We start from the raw sequence: 25,582 nt of genomic DNA on the forward strand, positions 1-25,582 counted from the left end.
ATGAGCACATATGAAAAAAAAGAAAAACGAAGAACGAGCAGGTCATTGGGTGCTAACTATGCAACTAATATTTGACCTTGTGAGTCCCAAAATCCAACCATCGTGTGCATGGCACAAATGAGGAGTGTGGTGGAATACTCTCCGCTTGCCTGTTTGAATACAGCTTCAACAACACTCAAGACGCTGGACACCATCCAGGACAGAGCAGCCCAAGTGACTGACACCCCATCCAGGAGCCTCTGTAGTGATCTCTGTAGGTGCATGCACACAAGGGGTTAATGGGTAGATCGCAGCACCACATGATCACTAGAGGGCTGGACCAACAGGGGGATAGGGTGGAGGTGTTGACCTTGGGTAGGGTGCTCTTTCCAAGAGCCGGTGTGGACTCGATGGGCTGAATGGCCTCCTTCTGCACTGTAAATTCTATGATAATCTATGATAAAGGGCAGCCACACGGGGTCTCTGCCTCTCTCGTGGGTGCACTGTGAACAGGGCAACATCAGAATCACAAAGATAGTTAGTGGAGTTACGTTTAGTTATAACTGTTAAATCTTGTTAACCAATTCCTAGTTGTCAAGTTAAAGTAAAGAACTCATGCATTAATAGTTATAGTTACTCAATAAACCTTTGTTGTTACTGGACGAGTTTGAGTCTTCTTCAACAAGATTCAGAGGACCTTACCATCAGCCAAGGATTGAGTAACACGTGTTATCGACCACGCAGGTAACACCACATAGTACCAAGCACAAAAGAAAGTCTGCTACCAACGTCAACTTACTTCGACCATTCCGATGTCTCATGATGTCCTCACGGACACACATAAACACTGATGGTGGCCACAACGACAAAGCAACATCAACGCTGCCACCTCAATGACAGGCGAAGGGATCAACCCACCTGATCAAACGCATACAGTCTGGACTCACAAAGTTTTTTTGCTAGGATTGGACTTTTTAAACGTTGATTGACTTTGTACAGTCATTAATACCATCCCATTCTGTACACAGCGTTACTTATTTTATCTGTTCCCAGTTGACTTAATTCATTATGTTTGTTCAGTTTTCGTTACACCATACAGAAAACCTGTAACACATTAAAAAGGGGGAAATGTCGTGATCTCTGTAGGTGCATGCACACAAAGGGTTAATGGGTAGATAGCAGCACCACATGATCACTAGAGAGCTGGACCAACAGGTGTATAAAGGGCAGCCACACGGGGTCTCTGCCTCTCCCGTGGGTGTGCTGTGAACAGGGCAACATCAGAATCACATAGATAGTTAGTGGAGTTACATTTAGTTACAATTGTTAAATCTTGTTAACCAATTCCTAGTTCCCATGTTAAGGTAAAGAACTCATGCATTAATAGTTATAGTTACTCAATAAATCTTTGTTGTTACTGGAAGGGTTCGAGTCTTCTTCAACAAGATTCAGAGGACCTCACCACCAGCCAAGGATTGAGTAACACGTGTTATCGACCACGCAGGTAACACCACAGCCTCAACATTCACTCCCCCACCACCAATGCACAGTGGCAGCAGTGTGTACCATGCACAAGATGCACTGCAACAACTCACCAAGTTGTCTCCTTCAACAGTACCTTCCAATCTCACATGTTCTACCAGCTAGAAGAACAAGGGCAGCAGGTACATGGAAGCAGCAGCACCTGCACGTTTCCCTCTACTCCACACCCCGTGGCTGTGCCTTCACTGTGGCTGAGTGAAAATCCTGCAGTTGCTTCACGAACAGCACAGTAAGTGGACTGCAGCCATTCGACAAGGCAGCAGCCCACCACCCTCTCATGGGAACTTTGGGCTGAGCAAGAGAAATGCTGGCTTTGCCAGTAATGCCATGTGTCCCATGACAGAAACACAAAATGAGTGGTGATGTGAATTGGGCAAAAAGAGGATTCACTTACTCGAGAAATGCAGATGAGATCATTTCCCATTTCCTGCAATGCTGGGTGGTCGGCCTCTGGACCCCATGGGCACTGACCACCTTGGTGACATCCCAGAACATCATGGTCAGATGAGTGGGCCTCCTACGGCTACCCATGGGGAAAATGACATCCGATCTCTCCTGCATGGCATTGAGGAGATGCATTGCTGAAGCAGGGAGCAACAGTGTATTGCCTTCTGCTGCTCATCTTTCTTCCAGGCTCCTGGCACCATTAATTAAGGTCTTTCCGGGTGCCTTTTAAATATGGCACCCGGACATGGTGATGGGGTGCCGAACTTTCTGCCCTTCCCAGCATGAGACTCATATTGAACCACGCACATGCATATCTAGTGAGGCAGGGAACGCACAATTGCTCGTAAAAGCCCACTGGTCCCACTGTGGAAACTACGGAAGGAGGAGATGATTCCGCCTTTGGTGTGGTTTCATTTAACTCATGTTCTTCATCTGAGATGTCAGTATCTAAATTGAATTCAATGCTTGCCAATGATGTTTTCAATTCTTCGAAGAATTACGCAATTTGAAAAAAAAAAAATTCTGGGATGTGGGCATCGCTGGTTAGGCCAGCATTTATTGCCCATCCCTAGTTGCCCTTCAGAAGGTGGTGGTGAGTTGCTTTCTTGAACCGCTGCGGTCCTTGAGGTGTAGGTACATCCACTGTTGTCCTAGAGACAGTGAAGGGACGCCGATATTCCAGGTCGAGGTGGTGAGTGGCTTGGAGTGGAACCTCCAGTTGGTGGCCTTCCCAGGTATCTGCTGCTTTTGTCCTTCTAGACGGTAGTGGTTGTGGGTTTTGAAGGTGTTGTCTAAGGAACCTTGGTGAGTTACTGCAGTGCATCCTGTAGATGGTACACACGGCTGCCATTGTTCGGCAGTGGTGGAGGGTTTGAATGTTTGTGGAAGGGTGAGAAATCAAACAGGCTGCTTTGTCCGTGTTGTTGGAGCTGCACTCATCCAGGCGAGTGGAGAATATTCCATTACATTGCTGGCTTGTGCCTTGTAGATGGTGGACAGGCTTTGGGGGGGGGGGGGGGGGGGGGGGGGGGGGGCTCAGAAGGTGAGTTACTCGCCGTAGGATTCCTAGCCTTTGACTTGCCCTGATAGCCACAGTATGAATGTGGCTAGTCCATTTCAGTTTCTGATTGTGGGGGATGAAGTGATTGTAATGCCATTGAATGTCAAGGGGTGGTGGTTAGATCCGCTCCTGTAGGAGATGATCATTGCCTGCCACTTGTGTGGCACGAACGTAACTTGCCACTTGTCAGCCCAAGCCTGGATATTGTCCAGCTCTTGCTGCATTTGGACATGGACTGCTTCATTATCTGAGGAGTCACGAATGGTGTTGAACATTGTGCACTCATCTGGAAACATCCCCACTTCTGACCTTATGATGAAAGGGGGGTCATTGATGAAGCAGCTGAAGATGGTTGGGCCTAGGACACTACCTTGAGGAACACCTGCAGTGATGACCTGCAGCTGAGATGATTGACCTCCAACCACCACAACCATCTTCCTTTGTGTCAGGTATGACTCCAACTAGTGGAGAGCTTTTCCCCCTGACTCCCATTGACTCAGGAGCTGAGAACATTTGCGGCACCCATACTGGACATCTGTGAGCAGGTTATTGCTGAATCAGTGCCGCTTGATAGCACCGTTGATGACTCCTTCCATCACTTTGCTAATAATGGAGAGTAGACTGATAGGGTGGTACTTGGCTGGGTTGGATTGTTTCTTGTGTACAGGACACATCTGGGCAATTTTCCACATTGCCGAGTGATGTCCCTGTCAATAGCTGTGCTGGAACAGTTTGGCTAGGGGTGCGGTAAGTTCTGGGGCACAAGTCTTTAGTACTATTGCCAGGATATTGTCAGGGACCATTGCCTTTGCAGCATCCAGTCCTTCAGCCATTTGGGCTGGATGCTGCATGGAGTGAATTGCATTGGCTGAAGACAGACATCTGTGATGCTGGCGATCTCCGGAGGAGACTGAGATGGATCATCCACACAGCGCTTCTGGCTGAAGATTGCTGCGAATGCCTCAGGCTTGGCTTTTGCACTATGTGATGGGCTCCTCCATCATTGACGATGGGGATATTTGTGGAGCCTCCTCCTCCAGTGAGTTGTTTAATTGTACATCACCATTCACGGCTGGATGTGGCAGGACTACAGGGCTTAGATCTGATGCATTCATTGTGGAATCGCTAATCTTTGTCCATTACAAGCTGCTTATGCTGTTTGGCGCACAAGTCGTCCTGTGTTGTCGCTTCACCAGGTCAACACCTCATTTTTCGGTATGCCTGATGTTGCTCCTGGCATGTTCTCCTGCACTCTTCATTGAACCAGGGTTGATCCTCTGGCTTGGTGATAATGGTAGAGTAGGGAATATGTCGGGCCATGTGGTTGCAGATTGTGATTTAATACAATTCTGTTGCTGCTGACTGCGCCTCATGGATGCCCTGTCTTAAGTTGCTATATCAGTTCGAAGTCTATCCCATTTTGCACGGTGGTAGGTATCCTTCATGTGAAGACAAAACTTTGTCTCCATAAGGACTGTGCGGTGGGCACTTCTACCAATACGGTCATGGACAGATGCATCTGCAGTAGGCAGATTGGTGAGGATAAGGTCAAGTATGTTTTTCCCTCTTGTTGATTGCCTCACCATCTGCTGCATTCCCAGTCTAGGTCTCGGACAGCTAGGTCTGTGGTGCTACTACCGAGTCACTCTTGGTGATGGACAGTGCAGTCCCCCATCCAGAGCATATTCTGCACCCTTGCCACCCTCGGTGCTTCCTCCTCGAAGTGACGTTCAACATGGAGGAGTACTGATTCATCAGCTGATGGTGGCCGGTATGTGGTAATCAGTAGGAGGTTTCCTAGCCCATGTTTAACCTGAAGCCATGAGACTTCATGTGAAATGAAATGAAAATGAAATTAAATGAAAATCGCTTATTGTCACAAGTAGGCTTCAAATGAAGTTACTGTGAAAAGCCCCTAGTCACCACATTCCGGCGCCTGTTCGGGGAGGCTGGTACGGGAATAAAACCGTGCTGCTGGCCAGCCTTGGTTTGCTTTAAAAGCCAGCTATTTAGCCCAGTGTGCTAAACCAGCCCCTGTGCTCCAGAATCAATGTTGGGACTCCCAGGGCAACCCTTTCCCGACTGTATACCACTGTGCCACCACCTCTGCTGGTGATAGAGTGATAGCGGTGCCTGGGGCATTTTCTGTAAGGTATGATTCTGTTGCTTAACTAGTCTGTGTCAACTAGGCTCCAAATGTTAGTAAGGAGGACTTTGTAAGGTCGGCAGGGTTGGGTTTGCCGTTGTCTTTTCCAGCGCCTGGTTCGATGCTGGGTGGGCCATCCAGTTTCATTCCTTTTTTGTGTTTTCGTAGCGGTTGAATACAACCAAGTGGCATTTCAGAGGGCATTTAAGAGTCAACCACATTGCCGTGTGTCTGGAGTCACATGTAGGCCAGACCAGGTAAGGATGGCAGATTAGTGAACCAGATGAGTTTTTTCCAACAATCGACAATGATTTCATGGTCATCCAGATATTTTATTGAGTTTAAATTCCTTCATCTGCCATGGTGGGATTTGAACCTGGGTCCCCAGAACGTTATCCTGGGTCTCTGGATTACTAGTCCGGCGACAATATCATTATACCACCATTTCCCCATTAGTGTGATGATTTGCGAACTGCACTTAACAGTAACCATTAGTTCTTTTGTGTTGGTCAAAAGGAGTTGTTTGTGCTCTACCGCGAGGTCAATTCTCAGTGACTGTACCTTTTCCCAGAGAAATTGTTTGGTTTTGACAATTCCCTGGTGATATTTATGTGTTATATCTGTAACACTATCAATGATTGCAGAATGACATTTAGATACAGGGAACAAGATCAGGAAAATAATACCCCCGCCTTCCACAGATCCATAGAATCTGTACAATGCAAAAGGAGGCCATTCGGCCCATCAATTCTGCACCGAACCTCCGAAAGAGCACTCTACCTAGGCCCACCCTCCACCCGTAACCCCGTGCATTGTTCATGGCCAATCCACCTAACCTGCACATCTTTGGACTGTGGGAACAAGCACTTGCCTTTATTCAAGGTTCGGTGCATTCACCAAGACATTGTAGGCATTCAGGCATATGTATCAAGTTCAGAATCCCTCCAAGTCCTTGAAAAGCAGATTGGATCATGTGTTGAAAAACCTCAATTGCCTAATTTACAGTTTAGCCTCTTGTATCAAAAAGGTCCGATGTGAGTGCATATTGGAAGGTACCTCCATTCTTCTTATTTGATTTGATGATATCCTGCATTGAGGTGAAGTGTTTAGTACCATTCACGTTCTCTGTGCTATCATCGATTGTCGGTGTTAAGTGTCTTTCTCATGGTATGACTTGATGCAGATTCTAAGCTGGTTCTTGGATTTCTTTATGACTTGTATGGGTGAGACCCAAGGGGTAGGCTCATACCCAACTTTCACAAGAATGTCAAGGTCAAGTAAGTGCTGAAGTTTCTTTTCAGTCTGCTTTCTGACAAAACCGTATTCATCACTGTTGATGTGCGACAGGGGGCACATTAGGGTCTACATGCATTTTGAATGTAATGCCTTTCAGCCAGTGAAGCAGTCAGCATACAATTAAAAAATGTTACAGGTAGACATGTGGTTCCCAGGAACTGCGGATGTGACTGCAATCATGCTCAGAACCCTTGCTGTGTGGAAACTAATAAACATGTCACATTCTCCAGATATGACATGGAATATAGCATTTTTTCTCCTGACTTAGAATGAGACTGGTCTTTCAAAAATCGAAGAACCCTTCCTGCCACAGAACCTGGTTTTCAGAGAATGGCCAGTTTTAAAGTTTGTTTTATGCTTTGTCTCCCATGGTATGTGACCGCTACAGTGGAGAAGCAGTGTCTTTTCCCGTTCTTCATCTATGATTTCAAAACCAGCGCTCATATCTTAGCAAAACATAGCCGTTTTCAATGTGGGACTACAGATGATAGTTCTGAATACACATGAAAAGGTTGTAGATTGTGCAGAGACAATTCCATCTTGATCAGTAATGCAGTGATAGGCTGCCAACCACTAGAGAGAGATTGCAAGTGACACAGGGAGTGTCCGGAAAGTCTTCAGAAGAAAAAACAAGCTGAGGGCTGTGCTCTCTCTCTCTCTCCCCTTTTCTCTTCAGGAATAAGTGTCTTCTCCAGCTCGAGAAGCCAACTCTACAAAAAAACTTATCAGCAAACAGATCTCATAATAACTGCAACATCTTCTAGATCTGACTGAATCCAAGAAACCAGCTCTCCTAAATCTGCCGCAACGTTTACAACCTACGCTTCAAGGTCAATTGAAGGACACTTTGTCATGTATTCTTTCACTTTTTATATGGATTCTAATTCCCTTTTTTCTGATGTGTAAGTGGGTGTGGGCCTAAATGATTGCTTGAGGGCAAAATACTTGATGTTGCATTTTTATTATTATCTTCAGGTCTCGGGTTAACACATTTGCTCTTTCTTTGACTCAATAAAAACTTGTTTGATTGGCTCCTTATTGCTCACAGCTTAAATAGTTACATATATTTTAATTTGCAGAAAGCATATCCTCATAAAAAAGAAATGTAAACCTTTGTTGTGACAAACCGGGGAAGTTGAATAGAGGGGACTTAGTTCACACTTTCTCACCTGGTCATAACAGTAAACAAATAAAGAAAGCTCTCAAGTTAATCAGTTACCAGACAACGTTTCTTTAATCATGTGTTTAAACACTCAGGGCACAATTTAATGGCCTTGCTGTGCCCGACTTAGTAATGGGACAAGGGGGGGGGCAGCACGGTGGCGCAAAGGTTTGCATTGCTGCCTCACGGTTTCGATCCTGGCTCTGGGTCACTGTCTGTGTGGAGTTTGCACATTCACCCCGTGTTTGCGTGGGTTTCACCCCCACAGCCCAAAGATGTGCAAAGTAGGTGGATTGGCCACTCTAAATTGGCCCTAAATTGGAAAAAATGAATTGAGTACTCTAAATTTATTTATTTTTTAAATGAGAGAAGGTGAATGAGTAAATAGCCAGGATGTAAACCATGTGACCAGTGTCATGGTATGCACTCATGCACATAATGAGATACAGACAGGCAGTGACAGACACCCAGTACAGCCAATCAACACACAGGACAGAACACAACCAATTACCAGGCAGAACACTGAAGGTGGTCTCCCACTATAAAACACACGAGGCATCAACACTCTGCCTCTTTCCACTGGTGACAACTGAAGTCACAGTCAGGGTGTGTATATCAGTTAGCACCTTCTACACGTGGCTCAGAACTAGTCTGGTCTAGTTAGTTATAGTAAGCACGCTTAGATTAGTAGAGTGTCAAACCCACAGCGAACTGTGTGCACTGCTTAACAGTTCAATAAAGCGTATTGCACCAATACCAAAGTTTGGAGTCTACTTTCAAGTACAACTGCATCCAATTGCAGTCCGTGTTACCCCAGGGTGATTAACACGACATGGTACCAGTAGTCTACTATCTCTAAGTGGTTTACCCGACTGATTCCGTGATGACCAGCAAGTGCCTTCCAGAGGCATGGAGAAGATCCAGGCCCCTCCACAGCTACAGATCTTCGGCAATCTCAGCGCCAACTGGCGGGTCTTCAAGCAAAGGTTCCTTCTCTACATTGAGGCCTCTGACCTCGAGGATGCGTCCGATGCCAGAAAAATCATACTGCCCCAAAAGGGGACCAAGCCATCCAGATTTTCAACTCGCTTACTTATACCGACGACCAGGACAAAACCAAATTCAAGACCGTGAAGTCGAAACAAACGAGACCTTTGAGCGCTATATCTTCCAGCAACACCTTCAGGGTAATGATGAACCATTCCAATCCTTTCTAACTCATCTCCGTATATTAGCGCAGTCCTGCAATTATGGTGCACCCGCTGATTCCTTGATCAAGGATCAGATCGTGTTTGGGGTGCGCTCCAATTCCTTGCGGGAGCAACTCCTCAAAATTAAGCACATGACCCTGCCAGTCGCAATCGAGACGTGTATAGTGCATAAGCATGCGAGAAATTTGTACCCCCGTTTCAAATCGACAGAATACGAAAAACTTGCCTCCCACGAGGCAGAGAGTGTACAGGCCATCGCCCGGATGCAGCACCTCAGTATCGATGAAAGCGGCCATTTTGGGCACTTTTCCCAGGGCCCCACGCATGCACAACATGAACAGGAGAACGAAGCGGCCGAAAACCAAACTGCGCAGGTGCGAACGTCGGCTGACCGCACTGCGCATGTGCGACGACGCACGGAGCGTAACGACGTCATGATGTGCCCGAACTGCGGCACCGCCCACTTAAAGCGGCAATGCCCTGCAAATGGCAGGCGATGTTTAAATTGCGGGAAGCCTGGACATTATGCAGCCTTGTGCAGGTCTGCACCACCAGTCAAGGGCCAGCAATCCCAATTCCAAAGCAAGTGCGTTCGATGTGTACAGCAAGGTTTACTGGATTCTGATCCTGGTAGCACTACAGATCCAGAGTCAACTGCCTGGAGTCCCCCTATCGTGTGGGCATCATCACTACATGTGAGTATGCCTCTTCAAATTCAGCAAGACGCCTATCTATCCTCAATGTGGATTCCGCAGACGGATGGCGTGCTGTCATACAAGTTAATCAATGCAGCATCCAGTTCAAGCTGGACACTGGTGCTTCTGCCAAACTCATGTCTCAAGCTGATTTTGACCAAATTAAAAAGCAACCCAAAATTCTTCCGCCAGCCTGCCAGCTCCTCGATTATAATGACAATGCCATAACTGCACTAGGATCTTGTCATCTATTTGTCTCCAACAAGACCACCAATGTCACACTGCGATTCGAAATCGTCATGCCTGACAAGGCATCCCTGCTCGGTGCCCATGCATGCAAGTTACTCAACCTCGTACAGCGAGTCCATGCCATGTCTTCTTCCAATGTGGATCTTCAGGCTGACATTGATGACATCCTTGCTCAATATCTGGATGTGTTTAATGGAATGGGCACTCTGCCATATTGCTACAAGATCCTACTCAGGCCTGATGCCACGCCTGTAATCCATGCACCACGCCGGGGGAAGGCTCCTCTGAAGGAACGTTTAAAGGCACAGTGACAGGAGCTCCAAGACCAGGGCATCATCTCCAAAGAGACGGAACCGACTGACTAGGTCAGCTCGATGGTCTGTGTGAAGAAGCCCTCAGGAGAGTTATGGATATGCATAGATCCCAAAGATCTTAACCAGAACATAACCCGGGAACACTACCCGATCCCGAAGCAGGAGGAACTGACCAGTGAGATGGCACACACCAAATTCTTCACGAAGCCAGATGCATCGGGTGGTTTCTGGCAGATACAACTGGATGAGTCCAGCAGGAAGTTCTGCACGTTCAACGCACCATTTGGCAGGTACTGTTATAGCCGTATGCCGTTCGTCATTGTCTCAGCCTCTGAAATCTTCCACAGGATCATGGAGCAGATGATGGAGGGCATTGAGGGTGTGCTTGTCTACATCGATGATGTAATCATATGGTCCACGACCCCCGAGGAACACATATCTCGTCTCAAACAAGTCTTTCAACGTGTCCATGCAAACGGCCTCAAGCTGAACAAGGCCAAGTGCTCCTTTGGCATGTCAACCATCAAGTTTTTGGGCGACCAGATAGCCCAGCAGGGTGTGCAACCAGATTCGGACAAGGTCAACGCCATTAATGCCATGAAGACCCCGGAAGACAAGACGCTTCCTCGGCATGGTGAACTTCTTGGGAAAGTTCATTCCCAACTTGGCCTCACACACCACGGCTCTCAGGCATCTGGTTAAGAAGTCCACTGCATTCCAGTGGCTACGCACACATCAAGCAGAGTGGCTCGAGCTCAAAGCAAAGCTCACCACTGCTCCGGTACTAGCGTTTTTTGACCCGGACAGGGAAACAAAAATCTCCAAGGACGCAAGCCGGGACGGCATTGGTGCGGTGCTCCTCCAGAAGGATGACTCCTCGTCCTGGGCTCCAGTTGCTTATGCATCAAAGGCCATGACTCCTACTGAACAGAGGTAAGCCCAAATAGAAAAAGAGTGCCTGGGCCTCCTAACCGGCATTGTAAAGTTCCATAACTACGTCTACGGTCTACCTACATTCACAGTGGAGACTGATCACAGACCCTTGGACCATATCATTCATAAGGACTTGAATGACATGACGCCCAGGCTTCAGCACATTCTCCTTCAACTCCACAGGTACGATTTTGAGTTAGTATACACACCAGGCAAGGAGCTGATAATTGCGGAAGCCCTGTCCAGCTCCATCACCTCACCCTGTCAACAGGTTGACTTCATCTGGCAGATTGAGGCACAGGTGCAGCTGTGTGCCAGCAACCTCCCGGCCTCAGATGAAAGAGTGATCAGCATTCGTGAAGAGACTGCCAAGGACTCTCTTCTGCAGCGTGTAATGCAACACCTTGCAAATGGCTGGCAAAAAGTGATGTGTTGGGAGTTCTGGATCACATACAGGTCACCAACACTTGAAGTAGTGCAACACTATTTTATTAAAAGGTTAACTATTTAAACATACTTGAACTGTGGGTAAATACGATACCAGCTTTAACTAAAGACCTTTGCCTTGTCCTAACCAGTTGATGCACTCAGCACATGATGAATGTCTGTGTTGCAGGTTGTGAGCTCTGTGCTCCTAGCTAGCTGCATCCCAAATGAGCGGGAACTCTGTTGCCCCCTGTCTTTATAGTGCGTGTGCTCTCACTGGTGATTGGCTGCGGTGTTGTGTACGTTGATTGGTCCCGCTGTGTGTCCATCAGTGTGTGTCTGCACCATGATATACTGGTGTATATTATGACAAAAAGGGCAATGCCCTCAGTTATTTAATGTGAAGGACGACCTGACAGTCGAGGGGATCCTCCTCAAGCTAGATCGTATCGTTATTCCTCACAGTCTGCAGAGCTTAGTGCTCAAACAAATCCACGAGGGACACCTAGGTGGCGAAAAGTGTAGGCGCAAGGCCCGGCAGGCTGTCTATTGGCCTGGAATCAGCCAGGACATATCCAACATGGTCCTCAATTGTGCGACCTGCCAGCGCTTCCAGCCTGCTCAAACAAAAGAAACACTCCAGCAAAACGAGATCGTGACCTCTCCGTGGGAATCGACCTTTTTCACGCCAATGGACGTGACTATGTGCTCATCATAGATTACTTCTCAAGTTACCCGGAAGTTGTGCAGCTGTCAGACCTCACATCAAGGACAGTCATCAAGGCCTGCAAGGAGACATTTGCCAGGCATGGTATTCCACTCACTGCTATGAGTGACAATGGTCCCTGCTTCCACAGCCAAGAGTGGAAGTCGTACCAATTCAACCACATCATCTCAAGCTCACACTACCCGTAGTCCAATGGGAAGGTCGAGAAAGGGGCCCATATAGTGAAGCAACTGCTCTGCAAGGCTGCGGACTCTGCTTCTGACTTCAACCTCGCGCTGTTGATGTACAGGGCAACCCCTCTGTCCACCGGTATGTCTTCAGCTCAACTCCTCATGAATAGAGACCTGCGGACGACTGTTCCAGCCGTACACTTACCAGACCTGGATCACCTCCCAGTGCTGCAAAAGGTGCAGCAACTCAGGAACCGGCAAAAGCTGACGTACGATGCTCATGCTACCGATTTGCCTGTGCTATCTCCAGAAGATGCTGTTCAGATCAAGCTACCTGATGGAGGCTGGTCAGCTCCAGCTGTTGTTGTTCGACAGGCTGCTCCCAGAGCTGATGGCTCCATTGTCAGGCGCAACAGAAGGACATTGCCCAAAGTTGCCTGCGAACCACCAGATCCTACTTTTCCATATGTTGTTATGCCTCCTCCGGACACCTCGCACCACGAGGCCACCAATCTGGCAGCAACCCCGCCTGTCAAGGCGCCGTCGTCCCCACCTCCACCTCTCAGGCAGTCGACCAGGATCAGACGCAAGATTGGACTTGTAAACATTTATCTTGTAAATGTTGTTCTGTATCTGCATGCTAGACACCTCTTATGTATATATTCATCCACTCGCCATTTAATGTAAATAGTTCTACATGTAAATACAGTCACATATACTCCAAGCAACAAACATTTTTTTTTAAAAGGGGAGATGTCATGATACCCCAGTCCGTGTTATCCCAGGGTGATTAACGCGACAACCAGCAGACATTGTTCAGAGGAGGATCAGTTTAGTGAGCAGCGGGCTGCAATGTACCCTCTTGTTAATGTTGACAGCTGAATCTTATCCGGCCATTGAACAAGCCTGTATATATCTTCAAATAAACCAAATCTATGTTTATGCAAGTCCTTTATGAGATTGGTAAATTTGTATTCAGTAAACATAGGGATGCCACAGCCACCATCACTTGCGTGCTTCGGCCTCAGGTTAATAATGTAACTCAGCCTGGGTGACATCACTGCAGAATGGCCTGCATATTTGAAGTAAGATCCCATTAGCCTTTGACAGGTGTCCTCACTGCCTGCAATCTAAAATGGCAGTCACCCAGAGCAGGACAGCAGTCGACAGATACGTCTCTCTTTTCATTTTAACTACCTTCCACCACCTCTGCCAATTAGGAAGGGTTACAATTTTCTCCCTCGATGGCCATAGTACTGCTTTCTCCTTTTCAAATGTATTAATATGTCGTTAGTGTTTATGCAACCCATTGGTTGACCATTATGTACAGGGTAGGTATTTTCTACTGTTTGCCACAGTCACTCTGCAACTGAGGGATGGTGCGCACTGCATTTTGTCAGTGGTTCAAGTATAGTCCTGGTGCTGACAGCACATTAACAATAGAAAAGCCCCATAAATATACAGGGAGCTTTGTGAAATAATTTGCAGCTGATGTGGTTTAGAGAAGTCAGTGTGTGTTTAATCAGGGCAAAACGAAACTCTGGAGTAAAAAGGTGATAACCGCCATTTCTTAAGCATCTGCAACTTGCAATTTGTCCACTTGTTGATCATGTGCAAGAAGGTGGATCAAAAAAGCAGCCTGCATTATCTTTTTTTGCACTAGCTCAGGCAGTATGTATGCATTCCTGTTTTTAATGTTTTACAACATGCCTACTTATTTTCCCATGAGGCTTTGAGCCTAAATGACCCACCACAAAATCATCACGTGACGCAACGGAAATAACCTGTCAACATTTCAAAGTTTGGATATATGACCATGATTATGGTTGGAAGAGAAGCATTCGACTCTGACGGGACTTTCTATAATGCTCTGTGTGATGACATTCACCTCAAGTTATTGCTCCTTAGTAGATCAAAAACAATCAATCTAATAGTTACTTCAAGACATCCTTTAGACAGGATTCTAAAGGTTTCACAGAGAATGAAACCAAATGCTTTACTCTTTTGAATCAAAAATAATATCGCATCCCATTCTTAAATGACTGCAAGTTTACAGGTAGGAGTTCTGTGTCTCAAATAGGTAGAGACCAAAGAACATTTTAATATCACCAAAAAGCATAAGAATAAAGATAGGTGTAATACAAAAAAAGTAGCTTCTAACTTCACCAATGTTTCACATCTTTCCATCCACTTTCTGAAGATATGTGGCGGGGTTCTCCGTTCCTGAGACTAAGTTGTGGACTTCTACTCCAGCAAAACTGCCACCACACCTGTACCGTTGAGCGGCTAGCACCGGCGCCACATGGAACACAACCGATGAAACGGTGCCGGATACACCAGGTCCATGATTGGCAGTCGGGAGGTTGACAAGCTGCAGCCGCAGATTCACACTTCACTCCCCATACACACCATCCCAGTCACCAAGGTGGCAGCAAGACGTGCGGACCCGAGGTTCACCAATTGGAGACCCTGTTGGGTGCCATGGAGGAGAGGTAGGCCACCCTGCACCCCGGGGCGGGAAGGAGGCTGCCAGCCACTGCCTGTCACCGACCTAGACATAGGTGGCAGAGGTGGTCAGCGCCATGGGTAACACGATCCGGACCGGGCCTGCAGTACCAGAAAAAACAGGACGACCTCCTTAGGGCATCCAGGGTGAGTAGACTGCTTTATGCCACCGTCCCACACACCCATTAACCTCTCATCTCACCCCCACAACCCGGAGGGCGACTGAACCCCCACCCTGCACCACATGTCAGCACCCATATCTGCCGCCATGGCTGGGTGTCCTGGCCACTGAAGCCACCAGCTACCCACTCCCTGGGCTGCATGTGTCAGCCTGTCTAACATTGTATCTTTTCTGCCCCCCCCCACTCCGCCAGGAGAAGACCCTTACCGGTGCAGAGCAGAGGACCCTGGACGAGGCCGATGGGGGCCGAAGAAAGGGCAGTCACCGAGATGGAGGTCGGCATTGAGCGAGGAAGTGAGCCCCACTGAGTTGCGGTTCCGCATGGAACATGTGTTACCCCCCCCGCCCAACCACCACCACCCCCACACCGCCTGCACACCCACCACCACCCCCTCACCAAACTACACACCATTCCCCACATCACCCCCACTCCACCACCACACCTGCACCCGCCTCTCCAAAACACCACCCCTCCCAACGCACACCCATTACCCCCTGCCCGCCAGCCCACATCGTGTGTCTTGCAGGAGCTGCTGGTGATGGGCTGGACCCTACTGGTATTCCCCCACCCCCAGCCACAGGAACAGCCAGAACCCCAGGTGCCAACCATCGATGTGGATGACACCGGCATGGACAGGAACCCGAAACCCGAAACCCAAGACACCCCAGCGCCTGAGTCCGGGGATGACACAGATCTCCGGTCACAGCTATCTCTCCAACACCCTCCACCATCCCAGAGACACTCACCTCGGCTGGGCACTAGTAAAGAGGCTCCTGGGATACTATCTGGTGTGCACCACATACATGCTCCGGTACAGCAGGTGGACAGAACAATAATAATAACAATAATAATGATAATAATCACTTATCGTCACAAGTAGGCTTCAATGATGTTACTGTGAACTGCCACATTCCGGCACCTGTCCGGGGAGGCCGGTACGGGAATTGAACCCACGCTGTTGGCCTTGTTCTGCAATACAAGCCAGCTGTTTACCCCACTGTGCTAAACCAGCCCTTAAGGAACTCCCGGGGGGGTGGACGGTCGAAGAGCTGGCCGACCCCAGGGACTAGCTGTCATCCAGATGCGTTTTGGGCTTCTCGAACATACGGTCCCATCGATTGTGGAGATGCGGTCGCAGAGCCAGGGACTACATGAGGGGTTGTCTGCGAGCATCCAGCACTTGCAGGTGCAATTGGAGAAGTTGAACGGCGTGCAGGATCAGCAGGTGGTGCCGACCATTTGTATCGCCCAGGCCAACACCACATGGGTGGTATCCGCAGTGGAGGCTTTGGGGGCGAAGGTTTTGACAATGGGTCAACATGTCCAAGGCCTGGGACAATCTGTGCAATTGGTTGCCGAGGCCCAGGACAGGGCTGACCTCTCACAGGTAGCCATGTGCCAGGTACACCTGAACGTTGCAGTTGTGCACCTGAGCATGGCCCAGTCACAGACGGCCAGGGCTGAGAGTATCGGCGGCATTGCCTAGGCACTGGCCAACATGGCAGAGACACAGAGGGAGGTGGCCCAGTCTTAGGGGGAGATGGCGCAATCACTGGGTGATGTGGGACACACCCAGAAGACGGTGATACAGCCACTGGGTGATGTGGTGCAGTCCCAGATGCAGGTGGTCCACTCCATGTGCTCCATGACCACGAGCATGCAGACCTTGGTCAAGACCAGAGCAATCTCCAGGACTAGCAGTGCCAGATGATGAGGGAGCATCCGGGGTAGGTCCGCTCGTTCCCCATCCCTTGGAGTAGCCTGGGGTTCATCCGGCACCCCGAGGGAGGAAGAGGTGATGGGGCCCATGCTTGTGACTCCTGCAGGGGAGGTGCTGGAACACCGCGGCACCTCGGACTCCCCCCTCCTGTCTCTGGCAGCACATGGGCAGCAGGCAGAACAGGGCAGCATCACACCACCTGGGACACCCGAGCAACAGCCAGGCCCGGTCGTCCCAGAAAATGGCCGCCACAGGGGAACCAGATCGCAGGGTGGGAATCACAGCAGGCCATCTCCACTCCTGATGTACCATCTGGGGATCCACCTAGGCATAGCGTTTGGGCCCGTCAGGCCAAGAAAGTAGACACCAGTTCATTCGGCATGGGTGCAGGGCACAGGATAGCGATAGGGGCTAGCGCACAAATCTGTACAAGTTTTCACATTGAACACCTGTGCACAATGTTACAACCTGCCTCGTTGCTCTGTCAAAAGCGAATGAGGGGTGGGCCGGTCTCTGGTGGCCGCAGAGAGGGCGCAGGTGGGTGAGGGGGAATGGATGGCCATTGGTGTGGGACCGCAGTTCAGCCAGCACTCCAGTGTCCCGCCCCCCCCCACCATCCACATCTCTGCCACCTCAGGGGTTCGATGGGACCTCGTGATGGAATGGCCAGCTTGCATGCAGGGACCACCTCGATGAATGACGGGGAAGTAGGCAGGAGTCAGATATTGTCAAACTACGCGGAGCATCAGAACTCATTCCAGAGCAGGTGGGGGAGGGGGAGGTTGTGATGTCCATGCTCCAGGCCAGTCCCCCCACGAGTCGGTGAACCTGGAGTTAATCAGTTCGTCCTGTGCGCATTGGCCCTGGCGCACACGTTATGCGGCCTCCCGTGCCTGCCTGGACCCCATGTTCTGCCCATCGTCGGGATCCTCCTCGTCGGACGAGGACTGGTGTTCATCCCGCTCCTCCAGCACATCATCCCCCTGCTGCGCGATGTTGTGGAGGTTGCAGCAGGCCACCACGATGCCGGCGACCCTCTCAGCATCATAATGGAGGGCCCCTCCAGAGCGGTCCAGACACCTGAACTGCATTTTCAGGATGCCGAAGCACCGCTCGATCACTTCCCTGGTCACTGCATGGGCATTGTTACGGCAGGTCACTCCATCAGCCTGTGGCCTCCGGATAGGCACCATCAGCCATGACCGCAGTGGATGACCCTTGTCTCCCAGGTGCTAACCCCCCCCCAGCTGGGGGTGCACCCGAAGAGATCAGGAACCAGCGAGTGTACCAGGATGAAGGCCCATACACACTGCCCAGGTATTGGGCGCGGACATGCATGATGCGCAGCTCATGGTCAGACACCAGCTGCACGTTCATCGAGTGGAACCCCTTTCGATTTGTGAAGGTTGGCCTGTCATCTGTAGGTGCCTGTGGGTGACAGGCATCCCATTGATCACCCCCGGATCCGGGGCATCTCATCGATGGTGGGAACCCCACTGTCTGGGCTTCTTGGTGGGCTCGGTCCACATTGAAATGGATGTATTGTGCTGACTGGGACTCAGGGCCTCCATGACGGCACGGACGCACCTGTGCACCGAGCTCGGCGAGATCTCGGACAGGTCCCCACTCGGCGCCTGGAAGAACCCCGTGGCGTAAACGTTCAGGGTGACCGATACCTTGAGGGCCACTGGGAACGAGTGTCCTCCCCCATTCCCCTGTGGTGCCAGGTATGCTTTGATCTGGCAAATATGTTGTATTGTCTCCCTGCTCAGCTGGAGTCTTTGGTATGCTGGGTCCGGCAGGTCTTCGAATGACAGGCGGTGCCGATACACATGAGGCCTCATGTGGTGCCTCCTTTGTACGTCCTCCTTCTCCTCCTTCTCGGCCTGTTGGGCAGCGGTCTCCCCATCCTCAGCAGCTGCCTCATGTTCTTCTGGGGCAGGCTCCGCTGCTGCAGCTTCCTCCTCCTCTAGCAGTTTCATAGATTTCATAGAATTTCATAGAAACAGTGCAGAAGGAGGCCATTCGGTCCATCGAGTCTGCACCGGCTCTTGGAAAGAGCACCCTACCCAAGGTCAACACCTACGCCCTATCCCCATAACCCAGTAACCCCACCCAACACTAAGGGCAATTTTGGACACTAAGGGCAACTTATCATGGCCAATACACCTAACCTGCACATCTTTGGACTGTGGGAGGAAACCGGAGCACCCGGAGGAAACCCACGCACACACGGGGAGGATGTGCAGACTCCGCACAGACAGTGACCCAAGCCGGAATCGAACCTGGGACCCTGGAGCTGTGAAGAAATTGTGCTATCCACAAGGCTACTGTACTGCCAGTTCCAGCTACGAGTTCCAGCTCGTACAGCCGCTCTGCATCCCCCAGGGCTGCGGCAATGAGGAAAAAGGCTACCATTGCTGGTTGTATTCCAATATCCATTGTCTGCAGGAGGTTGAAGGCCAACTTGTGAGCATGGTGCATAACCCCATGCCCAACCATCTCAAACAGGCTACCCGGTGGATGGAGAGGGGGAGGTGGTGCAGGAGTGGTGGGGTGTGGGCACCCATACGGCCGGTGACGATCCATGCCTGGACACCGCTGCGGTCCCATGGAGGGTCCCTCCCAGCCTCACGGCCTGTCCCCCCCCATCACCACTCCCCTCCTCCACTCCCACAGCCTCAGCAGCCCCCCTCCACCCCCCAACCTCCCTCGGCCCTGGCAAGGCCCACTAATGATATGCAAACGCATTAGCGCCGTTGTCAAAGCACCGGAGAATTGTGATTTGGCGTGAACAGTGGAATAGCCCGCCATAATTTCGGCTTCAAAACCGATTCTCAGCCCAGTCGTATTTTGCGATTCCGGCATCGGTCAACGGAGAATTCCGCCATGAACTGTAGTGCTAGATCCACGTTCAAAAAACCCTCACTTCAACCAACGGTGGGTGGCATTGTTCAATGATACACAAGTGCAAGCATTTAGATTTGCAGGCAAGACATATTTTTGACAGACTCGAGATGCAATTTCAACACATGTTTAAACCATTTCTACGCCTCAACAAGAAATGCTGTTAATGGGTGCAAAGAATGACTAAGAACTCCACTTCCCACCATTACCATGAGAACAGCAAGTGCCCTAATTATTTCCAAATGTATGCATAAAAGATTTCACAGTACTCCTACCAGGAGAACAGAATGGAAGGTGTAATGTTCACCTTTTAGGAGAGCACAGAGATGTAAATGGAACATACAGTCCAAAAGACAATAATATTGTATTAACATCCCTTTTAATGTAACATTTAAAAAATCACAAAGGACAAATCATTTCACGATAATTACAGGATGGAGTCTCTGAGCTGGGAAGAGCTGCATCAGTGACTGCTATCATGGCAGCGTATCCTATTCTTAGATCTCAGTTGTAGCTTCGGGAGGGCAAAATACATCTTTTTGTAATTTAAATCTTATCATAGAAAACAAGAGAGGGAATAAAAGAGGCTGGAAGATTCATAGTCTGAAATTGAATACTTCACACTACAGAATGATGTCATTAGTTCTTAGACCACAGAACTTGTTAAGAAAGAGATCTCTTTCTAGTATTGTGGATATTCCAAAAACTGAATCTGGTCCTCACATCACAAAACGAAATGTGGAACAAATAAACACAAGTATCTACCACATAGCTTGTTGTTCATTCTCATGGAAGCATTCTAATTATGAACAATTACAGTTGAGAGGGATGCAATTCTAACATTACTTCTTGCTGCTTATCTCAGGCACTAGATGCAGCAAGGCCAAGCTCTTCTGAGATAATTTAATATTACCTTGAAGATAATCATATTTCTATACAAAGTGATTCCTGGTATTCGAAACGGCCTCAGTGTAATAACATTTTCGAGTTTTTTTTTCTGCTGCTTTCAGTTGCGTAGAGGAAACCATCCCAGGATCCAAACAACTTACACTTGCATGTTCTTCAAACCACAATTGTCTTCTTTGTCCATGCTAAAATGGTCCACTACATTTTCAACATGCAGTGAGTTTCCTCTGAAAATGTTTCTTCAAATAATGGATAGCCTACCTTTAGAAATGTAGTCAACTTTTAGCAAGCTGAAAATGAAAAACGCCCCAGAGGATGTTTTTGCCCTTAAATTAGACAAGTCTTTGACTAATTATATGCCTAATGAATGATTCTCTCCATCCATGTAACTTTAACAAGCTCAGACTGACCATTATCTCAAGGGAACATGAAATAATATAGAATCAGTTAGACCTCAAGACAAATTATTTTAAGAGTGCTAGACTGCAAAATAATTTTACATGATGATATGTAGAAAACTGCTGAATCAGTCATTCTAGCAGTAATCAGATTTATTTAAATTATTATCTTGAATGAAACACTGTCTCATTATCCAACAAACCGGCCCCTCGAGTTCACGTTTCAACAAAACATGAAGTTGTCTCAGGGACACCGTAATATACTGACAGATAACCTAATGTCAAAGCTTATAATGAGAGATACAATTACTCCCAAATGATGTGTCAGCCATTTGCTTTACAAGACCTTGCTGGAACAGCAACTCCGTTTTTAAGTAGGGGTTTAATCTTGAACCTTGGATTTTAAAATGCTTTCACAACCTTGCACCCGATTACCTAAGTAATAAGCTTACTTTCCAGTTCACTGAATCATTCTCATCAAACTGATCTATCACCTTGCTAACGGCATCATTTATTAAAGTGCTCAATTATGGTAATCAATCTCTTCCTTTCTTGGTATATGAAACTCACAGCCTCATTATCAAATAATTTATATCAACTGTAATTGATCCCTAATTAGTTCAAATGTGTTTGTGAAAAAGAATTGCAGATAACCTTATGATATGACTGGGATGGGAGGAGTGTGCAGTTTCTCGAGCCACCCACTACCCTGCAGGTTGCACCATAAGTGTTCACTCACCAAAATGCCAATTGCTTACTTCTGCTATTGTTCGACCCAGAATAAAAGACACTTTAACAGGTTTCTTTCAATAAACTGAAATAAAACTTATTTTTAAAATAGCAAGTTGCAAAAACTGGTTAACGTACAATTTGTAATCCAGAAGTGTAACTATATGCCCGTTGAAATTCCAGCAGATACTCAAACATACACAAAGGACAAAACAAATACATTTCCTGCAGAGTTCAGCTTTAAGGGATAAACACCATTTGGCCAATGGAAAAAGATAAAGTATAAAAGTTTTGATGCTGTTGATCTGGTGTTTCTTCATACAATGATTGATTGCTAGTCACAACAGTTGTTTGGAAGTTCTTAGTATGTGAGCAGTTTTGGGCCCCATATCTCAGGAAGGATGTGCTGGCCTTGGAAAGAGTCCAGAGGAGGTTCACAAGAATGATCCCTGGAATGAAGAACTTATCGTATGAGGAACATTTGAGGATTCTGGGTCTGTACTCGTTGGAATTTAGAAGGATGACAGGGGATCTTATTGAAACATACAAAATACTGCGAGGCCTGGATAGAATGGACGTGGAGAGGATGTTTCCACTTGTAGGAAAAACTAGAACCAGAGGACACCATCTCAGATTAAAGGGACGATCCTTTAAAACAGAGATGAGGAGGAATTTCTTCAGCCAGAGGGTGGTGAATCTGTGGAACTCTTCACCGCAGAAGGCTGTGGAGGCCAACTCACTGAGTGTCTTTAAGACAGAGATAGATAGGTTCTTGATTAATATGGGGATCAGGGGATATCGGGAGAAGGCAGGAGAATGGGGATGAGAAAATATCAGCCATGATTGAATGGCGGAGCAGACTCGATGGACCAAGTGGCCTAATTCTGCTCCCATGTCTTATGGTCTTTCCAAAGGGGCTTTGGTGTGGAGGAGAACCGGGCAGGGTCAGTATCCTTGGGTTCTTTCTCTCATCTCAGCTTCTCAACTTCCCAAATCCAGACGGGTAATACTGAGATGACAACTTTTCGGAGGCTATTGATAGCTGCACTAAAATTCAGATAAGGGAGGGAGAGAGTGAGTTTTGCTTTATTCCCAAAACAGAGTCCAAATCACAAGTTCAAAGCAGTCAGGTGGTTTCCAGTAAATTACCAGGGCATCTGCCTCTGAAAACAGTTTATCAGCAGCAATTAAGGTGCAAGTAAACAAATAGTTCTTATATCCTCAGATGCCTTACTTGTCATTTAACTGAAGTTGTGTGACTTCTTGGAAAAGATAGGTTTGCTCGCAGTCCAAAGTGAATTTGCAAACTTAAAAAATTATCAGGTCAGTTCCCAAGAAACTATCCAATAATTCAATGTTCCTTCAATTGATGTGTCATGTATTCATGGCACTTATGAATGCAGAAATTTTGAAGAACTTCATCCAATTAATTCTTTTTTTAATATTCAGATGTTTTAATTACAAGAGATATACGGAAGCAATAAGATACGTAAGTTACTGATGGCACAAATGTTTAGGAAACAAAGATAAAATCAACCCATTAAGCATCACTATATCTTTACTAGAATGTATTTCTTATACAGTTTTATAGGCGAAACAATTAAAGATCTTTATTACACGATGATTATAAAAACTCCCATCAACAAGAGTCCAGCAGTCCATTAGCTCAAATTATCACTAGAAATATCTTCCGCACCTTTTCCAGTCCGGGAGCTTAGAAATAAAGGATTTCCTAATTGAATTAATACCAACGGGCCTGTTCTGTGCTGTATTTTTCTATGTTCCATGTTCTATGTAATTATTGTTAGGAATAGACTCAAAACTTCAACAGGTCACACATATCTATTAACATAATTCTTAAGAATTCTTTACCCCAGAGAGTTGTGGACACTCAATGGTTGAGTATATTAAAGATAGTGTTCAATAGACTTTGGGTGCTAAGGGAATTGAAGGCTACATAGGTAGTGCAGGAAGGTGGAGTTTGAAATAGATCATCAGCCATGGACTTGTTAAATGGTGGAGCAGGCTCAAAGGGCCAAATAGTCTACTCCAGCTCCTATTTCATAGTAACAAACAGAAAATGCAGGAAAACTCAGCAGGTTTCACAGCATCTTGCAACCAAATTTGAATTAAGGACGTCATCACTCCAACTTCAGCAGCTCTACATCAAAGATAAGGGTGGCATTGGCTGGGATGAGTACGGGCTGGCCTGTTGCACCATATGCCACGTCAGGGGTACAGGTAAGTTTTGACAATCTGCTGCAGACTGCACTAGGGATCGTGGCAATTTCCTTGGTGAAATTTGGAAATATATATAATAATATATATATTTGAAATTATTATTTCAGAATGAGTGTTGAAATCGAGACATGGGCCAGGATTCTTCGACCCCGCGCCGGGTCGGAGAATCTCTGGGGGGACGCGAGAATCGTGTCACGCTGCCCCGATTTTCAGGCGCTTGCGGGGTCGCTGCTGCGTCGGCCGGGCCCCTCCCTGCGATTCTCCGGGCCTCGACGGGCCAAGTGCCCGCCAAGTTCGGCCGAGTCCCGCTGGAGTGGTTCCGTATGGTCCCACCCGGCGGGACATGGAAGTTCTGTCTGCAGGGGCCATCCTGGTGGGGGGCGGGAGGGATCCGATCCCTGGGGGGGGGGGTGCCTCCACGGTGGCCTAGCCCGCGATCGGGCCTACCGATCGGTGGGCGAGCTGGTTCCGTGGGGGCCTCCGCGCCGGGCTCCTGTAGGGCTCCGCCATATTGCCTGGCGGCCAGTGTGGAGACGGCAACCCATGCGCATGCGTGAACCCGCGACGGCCGCGGCACGCATGCACGAGCTCGCACCAGCCGCGGGGCCTTTGGGTGCCAGAGCTGCAGTGACCACTCCAGCGCCGTACGAGCACCTTGGGAAGTGGTGGATAGCTGCCAGGTGAGGCCCGTTGACGCCGGTGTGGCTCGCGCCACTTTTCACGCTGGCGTCAGAACTTGGCCGCAGAATTGGAGAATTCCGGCCAATATCTCCAGGAGACGGCAGGACATTTTCAAAGAAGAGACAGACATGTGTTGTTCACGATACAGGAATGCTGCAGAATGGAAAGATGTTTGATTCTTCCAGAGGCAGAAACAAGCTTTTCAAGTTCAAGATTGGCAGCCAGTAAGCAATTAAAGGCTGGGAAGAAGGTGTGGCACAGATGAGTTTGGGGCAAAAGGCAAAACTGACCTGTAACTTCATCCAATTAATTACTTTTTAACATATTTGTAGGAAAATATGATGATTCATTTATACATAGCAAGATTCCACAAACAGTAATTAGAATGACCTACCTATTTTGGTGATGCTGGTTGAGGGATATATATTGGCCAGTGAACTGTGAGGTTCCTCTGTTTTCCCTTGAATATTGCAATGCAATTAACATCTACCTGATTGTCATGATATACATCAGCATATCATGGTGCAATCACACACACACTGACACACTGATGGACATACAGGAGGATCAACCAGCATACACAACATTGCAGCCAATCACCAGTGAGAGCACACGCACTATAAAGACAGGGGACACCAGAGGTCCTGCTCATTCTAGCAGCAGCCAGCTCAGAGCACAGAGCTCACAGCCTGCCTCTCAGACATTCACCATGTGCTGAGTGTCTCACCTAGATAGTGATAGGACAGGGTCGACAGATAAGCTGGTAATGCACGTACCCAAAGTTACTGTATGTTTTTACAGTTGCGTTGTTAATAAAATAGAGTTACACCATCTCCAGCCGTGTTGACCTGTTTGTAGACCAGAACACCCAACACGACACTGATGACATTGATAGCAACTGTTTTCATTTATATATCAATTTTATTCTGGAAAATGTTCCAAGATGTTTTACAGAG

General features: G+C 48.0%; 1 long non-coding RNA gene across 1 annotated transcript in view; it reads left to right on the forward strand.

Moving 5' to 3' along the window:
- Positions 1 to 25,582, forward strand: part of LOC140389300 (uncharacterized) — a 173,592-nt gene that overhangs the window by 100,258 nt on the left and 47,752 nt on the right. The gene's annotated exons all lie outside the window — the stretch shown is intronic.

This window comes from Scyliorhinus torazame, chromosome 14 (assembly GCF_047496885.1).
Source record: "Scyliorhinus torazame isolate Kashiwa2021f chromosome 14, sScyTor2.1, whole genome shotgun sequence".
Lineage (NCBI taxonomy): Eukaryota > Metazoa > Chordata > Chondrichthyes > Carcharhiniformes > Scyliorhinidae > Scyliorhinus > Scyliorhinus torazame.